This window comes from Hylobates moloch, unplaced genomic scaffold, assembly GCF_009828535.3.
Source record: "Hylobates moloch isolate HMO894 unplaced genomic scaffold, HMol_V3 SCAFFOLD_11, whole genome shotgun sequence".
NCBI lineage: Eukaryota > Metazoa > Chordata > Mammalia > Primates > Hylobatidae > Hylobates > Hylobates moloch.
The window spans coordinates 59,130,600-59,139,648 of NW_026652286.1; the positions used below are offsets into that span (position 1 = coordinate 59,130,600).

Here is a 9,049-nt window from a genome sequence, read left to right on the forward strand (position 1 = left end):
TGAGACGGAGTCTCGCTCTGTCGCCCAGGCTGGAGTGCAGTGGCGCGATCTCGGCTCACTGCAAGCTCCGCCTCCCTGGTTCGCGCCATTCTCCTGCCTCAGCCTCTCCGAGTAGCTGGGACTACAGGCGCCCGCCACCACGCCTGGCTAATTTTTTGTATTTTTAGTAGAGACGGGGTTTCACCGTGGTCTCGATCTCCTGACCTTGTGATCCGCCCGCCTCGGCCTCCCAAAGTGCTGGGATTACAAGCGTGAGCCACCGCGCCCGGCCGACTTAACATCTTTGAAAGTCTCTTGGAAACTGCACCTTTAAGCAAAATTATGTATAGTGAAACCAAGGTATTCCTCATCAACATTATAACTAAACAACTTTGGAGAAACCATTGGTGTTGGAGGACCTGCTGTACATTGTTTCCATAAAGTCAATTTTCAGGGAATTACAAAATTACAAAATGAATTACTTCCTGTATATAAAAAGATGGTTGTGATTTCACCTGGACTACAGGGTTATTGCTGAGAAACTAAAGGAGGCGGCCCAGATATAGAGGATTCAGTCATGATGTTTATGCTAAACAAAGGATCCCAGAATACTCACCCATTCCAGTTAAAGGCATAACAAAGAAAGCAATATTCACATAGGAAATGTGGAAAGGAATAAAAGCCATCAAGCAACAAAAATAATGTGACCAAGGGGTTAGGATTTGCAGATGTACAGATTTAATGTGGTTGCCCTTCCTTACACAAGAAAAAGGATGGAACAGATCATGAGATTCGACTGTTCTGCTGCGCAGCCTCCACAGGGCACTATGAATGTCCGTTTCTCAGGCTGTAGATGAAAGGGTTCAGCATGGGGGTGACCACAGCGTACATCACTGACACCACCACACCATTCCTGGGGGATGATGACACAGCTGAAGTCAGGTACACGCCAATGCCTGTTTCATAAAATGCAACAACTGCCAGGTGAGAGCCACAGGTGGAGAAGGCTTTATACTTCCCATCTGACGATGGAATTCTCGGAATGGAGAAGACAATTTTATACTAAGACAAAAGGATCCCTGAAATGGGAAGAAAACCAAATATAGGGCTATCTAAATATATAATATGTTATCGATGGTGCTGTCAGAACAGGCAAGGTTGAGAAGTTGAGACGGGTCACAGAAAAAATTAGAGATTTCCATTCTTGAAGAAGGTGAATTGTAACACAATCCAGCTGTGTAGCTGGGAATCCAACAGGCTAAGGAAAAAAGACAACAAAACTAAGAAGACACAGAGGTGAGGATTCATGATGACTGGATAGTGCAGGGGGTGACAGATGGGCCACAAATCAGTTATAGGCCATCAGAGTCAGGAGCATGTCTTCTATACATGCAAAAAGGACAAAGAAAGACATCTGTGTCAGGCAGCCTGCATAAGAGATGGCTCTGCTATGCGACTGCATGTCCACAATCATCTTGGGAACCATGGCCGAGGTGAAAGTGATTTCAGCCTAGGACAGGTTGGAGAGGAAGAAGTACATGGGGTTGTGGAGGTGGGAGTCAGAGCTGCCAGCCAGGATGATGAGCAGGTTCCCCAGCACCATGACCAGGTACATGGACAGGGACAGCCCAGCGAGGACGGGCTGCAGTTCTGGATCCTCTGAGAATCCCAGGAGGAGGAATTCTGAGACATCTGTGAGATTCTGTGGCTCTGTGTGACTTGGACACCTTGAGAAGAAAAGACGATTGGAAAAATAAAAGATAAAAACCAGCCCTTAATGCTGTGTGTATATTTTGGATGCAAGCAATTCACAAGGAACATTTTCACGCTTGAGGACCATACACCCTCAGCAATATTTCTCAGTTGTGACAAACCCAAAAATATCAGAATTATTACATGATTTACTCTTTTGCTATTCAACTCTTTCTGTACCTACCTACTTTAGAGAAAATCCACCGAAGAATGTTAGAAGACCAAAATGTGACATGTAACAAATCCATGATCTCAGTAAAATATGGCCTACTGTTTTTAGAAAAAATAAAATACAATAAAAATTGTTCTTCTCTCTTTAAGAAGAAGATCTCAGTCTAATTGGAAGAAATTAAGAAGCAGTGAAATATACTTTATTTTATTCTGACACTGTGCTACAAATTCCTTTGATGTAGAATATTTAAAAGGACGATACAAGAGCTAGGAACGCATTATCTAAAAACGAAATCTAACCTTATAGTTCTTAATCAGAAGACCTTTTAACATGCCAGTCACTTTTCATATTTATTATCAACCTTAGGTTTTCTGACATCATTTCTTCATAAAAGTACATGCACACTCAAATATGGGAACTGTGTTTCCAAAATATGGGAACTGTGTTTCCAAATTAATTGAATATATAACTCTTGGCCGAGCACGATAGCTCACACCTGTAATCCCAGCACTTTGCGAGGCTGAGGCTGGTGGATCACCTGAGGTCAGGAGTTCCAGACCAGCCTGGCCAACATGGTGAAACCCCCGTCTCTAGTAAAAATACAAAATTAGCCGGGAGTGGCGGGCACCTGTAACCCCAGCTATTCAAAAGGCTAAAGCAGGAGAATCCTTTAGAACCTGGGAGGCGGAGGTTGTACAGCCTGTGATATTATTTTTGATATCCTAAGGGAATATTGCTCCTAATATCATAGTGGGTATACACCCTGTGATATTAATTGTAATATGCTAGGGAGATATTACTCCTAATATTACAGCGGCTGTACACCCTGTGATATTATTCCTAATATCTTATGGAGATATAACTCCTGATATCAGAGTGAGTGTACACCATGTTTGTACACTCTGTGATATTATTTATTATCATCTTATGATATTATTTATTATATATTATTGAAAAATATTACTGCTAATATCACAGTTGGTGTACACCCTGTGAAATTATTCATAATACTCTAGGAAGATATCACTCCTAGTATCATAGTGGGTGTTCACCCTGTGACATTATTCATAGTAACCTAAGGAGATATGACTCCTAATATTACGGTGGGTATACACTCTGTGATATTATTCATAATGCCCTAGGAAGATACTATGAATAATATCAAAATGGGTGTATACCTTGTGTGTACACTCTGTGATATAATTCATAATATCCCAGAGAGATATTTCTCCTAATATCACAGTGGGTGTACACTCTGTGAAATTATTCATAGTATCCTAAAGAGATATTGATCCCAGTATCACAGTGGGTGTACACCCTGTGGTATCACTCGTAATATCCTAGGGAGATATTACTTCTAATATCACAGTGGCTGTACACTCTGTGATATTATTTGTAATATCCTAGGGAGATATTACTCCTAATATTACAGTGGGTGTACAATATGTGTGGACACCCTGTGATGTTATTCATAATATTATAGGAAGAAATTACTCCTAATGTCACAGTGGGTGTACACCATGTGTGTACACCCTTTGATGTTATTCGTAATATCCTTGGGAGATATTGCTCTTAATGTTACTGTGGGTGTACACCATGTGTGTACACACTGAGATGTTACTCATAATATCCTAGGGAGAAATTACACCTAATGTCACAGTGGATGTGCACCATATGTGGATATTCTTTGATGTTATTCGTAGTATCTTAGGAAGTTATTATGCCTAATGTCACAGTGGGTGTATACCATGTGTGTATACTCTATGATGTTATTCATAATATCCTAGGGAGATATTTCTCCTAATATCACAGTGGGTGTACATCATCTGTGTACATGCTGTGCAGTTATTCGTTATACCCTAGTTCAATATTACTCCTAATATCACAGTGGGTACACACCATGGGTGTACAGTCTGTGATGTTATTCGTAATATCCCAGGGAGATATTACTCCTAATGTCATAGTGGATGTACAGCCTGTGATATTATTCATAGTATCCTAGGGAGATATTACTCCTAATATCAGAGTGGGTGTACAGCCTGTGATATTATTCGTAATATCCTAGGGAGATATTACTGTATACCCTGTGATATTATTTGTAACATTTTAGGGAGATAGTTCTCCTAAAGTCACAGTGGGTGTATACCCTGTAATATTCTTCCTAGTATCACAGTGGGTGTACACCAAGTGTGATATTTTTCCTAATATCCACGGTGGGGGAGGATATTCCTTCCAATATCACAGAAAGTGCCCACGTCCCTGTGATATTGTTCCTAATATCCAGGGAATGAGAGGATGACATTATTCCAAATATCACCGGGGTTGTGCACCCCTCCTGTGATATCCAGGGATGGAAAGAATGATATTATTCCCAATATCGCAGGCAGTGTACACCACACTGTGATATTGCTAATAATATTCCAGGGGGTAGAGGATGATATTACTACCAATATCGCAGGATGTGTACACACCTGCTGTGATATTTTTCCTAATGTCCTATGAAAGAGAACATATTACCCCCAATATCACAGGGGGTTAACACCTGGATATTGTTTCTAATATCCAGGGAAGGAGAGTATGATATTACTCCCAATATCGCAGAGGGTGTACACCCTTTTGTGATAATGTTTCTAATATCCAGGGAAACAGAGGATGATATTACTCCCAATATCGCAGAGGGGGGACACCCCCCTGGGATATTGTTCCTAATATCCGAATGGGGAGAGGATGATATTACCCCCAATATCGAAGGAAAGGTACACCACCCCTGTGATATTGTTCCTAATATCCAGAGAAGAAAAGAATGATATTACTCCCAACAGCGTAGGAAATGTATACCCGCGCTGTGATATTTTTCCTAATATCAGGGGGAGAGAAGATCATATTACTTCCAATATCGCAGGGCGTGTACACCCCTCTGTGATATTGTTGCTAATATCCAGGTTTGGGGAGGATGGTATTACTCCAAATATTGCAGAGGGTGTACACCCCACCCTGTGAAACAGTTCATAATTTCCTGGGTGGAAAAGATGATATTACTCCCAATATTGCAAAGGGTGTACACCCCTCCTGTAATATTGTTCCTAATATTCCTAATATTCATGAGGGAGAGGATAATATTACACCCAATATCGCAGAAGGTTTACACCCCACCTGTGATATTTTTCATAGTATCCAGGGAAGAAGAGGATGATACTACTCCCTATATCACAGGAAGAGTACATCTCTTCTGTGATATTGTTTCTAATACCCAAGGGGGGAGGGGCTGACATTACTTTCACTCTAGCCGGGGTTTTCCACCTTCCCTGTGATATTGTTCCGAATATCCAGGTGGGGAAAGAATCATATTAGGTCATGTATCGCAAGTGGTGTACAACCCCCCTGTAATGTTGTTCCTAATATGCAGGGGGAGAGAGAAAGCTATTACTATCAATACCGCAACAGGTGTACAACCCCCTGTGATTTTGTTCCTAAAAACCATGGAGGAGAGGATGATATGACTTTCAATATCGCACGGATGTACACCCCCCGCCCCATGATATTGTTCCTAATATCCAGAGGGCGAGAGATTATATTACTCCCAATATCAAAGGGGGTGTACAACTCCCAATATCAAAGGGGAAGAGGAAGATACTTCTCTCAATATCGCAGGGGGTGGTACATGCCTTCTGGGATATTGTTCCTAATATCCAGAAGGCAAGAGGATGATATTACTCCCAATATCGAAGGGAGTGTACCACCCCCTGTGATACTGTTCCCAATATCTGGGGGAGAGAGGATATTACTCCCAATATCTCAGAAACTGTACACCCCCGCTGTGATATTGTTCCTAATATCCAGTGGGGGAGAGAATGATATTACTCCCAATATCGCAAGGGGTTTACATCACTCCTGTGAGATTGTCCCTAATATCCAGGGAAGGAGAGGATGTTATTACTCCCAATACCGAAGGGGGTGCACACAACCCTGTGATATTGTACATAATATCTACTGGGGGAGATGATGTTATTACTCCCAATATCTCAGGGGGTGTACACCGCCCCTATGATACTGTTCCTAATATCCAAGAGAAGAGAGGAAGATGTTATTCCCAATGTCGAAACAGGTGTACAACTCCCTCTATTTTTGTTTTTAATATCCAGGGTGGAGAGGATGATATTACTCCCAATATTGCAGGGGGTGTACACACCCCTGTGACAGTGTTCCTAATATCCAGTGGGCAACAGGATGATATTACTCCCAATATCGCAGGGGGTGTACACAACCCTGTGATATTGTTTCTGAAATCTAGAGCAAAATAGGATGATATGACTCCCAATATCACAGAGGGTGGACACTCCTCCTATAATATTGTTCCCAGTACCCAGGGAAGGAGAGGATAATATTACATTGAATATCGCAGAGAATGTTCACCCACCCCCTGTGATATTGTTCCTAATATCCAAGTGGGGAGAGGATGATATTACTCCCAATATCGCAGAGGCAGTACACCTCACCTGTGATATTGTTCCTAATATCCAAGGAGGGAGAGGATGATACTACTCCCAATATCGCAGGGGTGTATGCACCCTGGTCTAATATCTAGGGGAGAGAGGATGATATTACACCAAATGTCGCAGGGACTGTACATCCCTCCTGTGATATTGTTCCTAATATCCAGGGGGGAAGAGGATGATATTACTCCCTATATCAGAGGAAGTGACACCCCTCTGTGATCTTGTTCCTAATATCCAGGGAAGAAGAAGATGAGATTACTCACAATATCGCAGGAAGTGTACACCCTTCTTGTGATTTAGTTCCTAATATCCCGGGTGAGGAGGGGATGATATTACTTTCAATACTGCAGAGGTTGTACACACTTCCTGTGATATTGTTTCTAATATCCATTGCAGGAGAGGAGGATATTACTCCCAATATTGCAGGGAGAGTACACCCACTCTGTGATATTGTTTCTGCTATCCAAAGGGGAAGAGGCTGATATTACTCCCAATATCGTAGAAAGTGTACACCTACCCTGTGATATTGTTCCTAATATCCAGGGGGAGAATTGAAGATATTACTCCCAATATCGCAGCAGGTGTACAAACCCCTGTGATTTTGTTCCTAATATTAAGGGGGGGAAAGGATGATATTACTCCCAGTATCGCAGTGGGTATACACCACCTTTGTAATATTGTTCCTAGTATCCAGAGGGCAAAAAGATGATATTACTCCCAATATCGCAGAAAGTGTACACCCCTCCTTCATAATATCCAGGGGGGAGAGAATGATATAACTCCCAATATCACAAGAGGTGTACATTCACCCTGTGATATTTTTCCTAATATACAGGGTGGGGAAGAATGTTATGACTCCCAATGTTGCATGGGGTGGACACCTCCAGTGTGATATTGTTTCTAATATCCATGGGGGAGAGGATGATATTACTCCAAATATTGCAGGGGTTATACACACGCCCGTGATATTGTTACTATTATCAAGGAGGGAAGAGGATAATATTACTTCCAATATCGCTGGTGGTGTATACCCAACCTGTGATATTGATCCTAATATCCAAAGGGGAAGAGGATAGTATTACTTTCAACATCGCACTTTGTACACCCCCCTGTGATATTGTTCCTAATATCCAGGGGAAATGAGGATGATATTGCTCCCAATATCACAGGGGATGTACACCCCTCTATGATATTGTTCTTAATATTCATATGGGGAGAGGAAGATATTACTCCAAATATCTCAGGGGTTGTGCACACCCCCCGTGATATTGTTGCTCATATCCAGTGAGGGAGAAAATAATATTACTTCCAATATCCCAGGTGGGGTATACCCCACCTGAGGTATCATTCCTAATATCCAGGGAGGGAGAGGGTGATATTACTCCCAATATCAAAGGGTGTGTACACTGCCCTTGTGATGTGGTTTTTAATATCCAGGGGGTGAGAAGATATTACTCCCAAAGTAGCAGAGGGTGTATACTGCCCCTGTGATATTGTTCCTAATATCAAGGGGGGAGAAGATTATATTAGTCTCAATATCACAAGGGTTGTACACCCCCTGTGATATTGTTCATAATATCCAGGGAGGGAGAGGATGACATTACATTCAATATCACAAGGGGCGTACATCCCCACTGTGATATCGCTCCTAATATCCAAGAAGGGAGAGGATGATATTACTCCCAATATCGCAGTGGGTGTACATTACCCCTGTGTTATAGTTTCTTATATTCAGGGGGGACAGGATAATATAACCCCAAATTTGGCAGGTGGTTTGACCCCCCTTGTGATATTGTTCCTTATATCCCGGGGCGGGGAAGACAATAATACTGCCCTCAATATCGCGGGAAATGTACATCCCCCTGTGATATTGTCCCTAATATCCAGAGGGAGAGAGAATGATATTACTCCCAATATCGTAGAAGTGTACAGCCCCCTTGTGATATTGTTCTTAATATCCGTGGAGTGAGTATATTACTCCCAATATAGAAGGGGGAGTACACCCTCCTGTGATACTGTTCCTAATATCCACTGGGGGTGAGAATGATATTACTCCCAATATTGCAGGAGGTGTACATCCCTCTGTCACATTGTCCATAATGTTCAACGGGAAAGAATACTCGAAATATCGTTAATACCTTGTGCGTCCACCCCCCTGTGATATAATTAGTAATATCCCGTGCAGAGAGGAAGGTGATATTACTCCCCATGTCACGGGGGGTGTCCACTCTCCTGTGATATGATCCGTAATATCCAGGGCAGGAGAGGGGGCTGATATTACTCCCAATGTCGCGGGGGGTGTCCACCCCCCTCTGATATGGTTTGTAATATCCGGAGGGGGGAGAGGGGTGTGATATTACTCTCAATATCTTACAAACCGTTTTTTTGTTTGTTTTGTTTGTTTGTTTGTTTGTTTTTTTCCCGAGACGGAGTCTCGCTCTGTCGCCCAGGCTGGAGTGCAGTGGCGCAATCTCGGCTCACTGCAAGCTCCGCCTCCCGGGTTCACGCCATTCTCCTGCCTCAGCCTCTCCGAGTAGCTGGGACTACAGGCGCCCGCCACCACGCCCGGCTAATTTTTTGTATTTTTAGTAGAGACGGGGTTTCACCGTGGTCTCGATCTCCTGACCTTGTGATCCGCCCTCCTCGGCCT

At 42.7% G+C, this 9,049-nt stretch overlaps 1 pseudogene; it reads right to left on the bottom strand.

Annotated features, from left to right (window-relative positions):
* Positions 1–8,609, bottom strand: part of LOC116476170 (olfactory receptor 7E24-like) — a 37,103-nt pseudogene extending 28,494 nt beyond the window's left edge.
* Between the last annotated feature and the right edge of the window lie 440 nt (positions 8,610–9,049).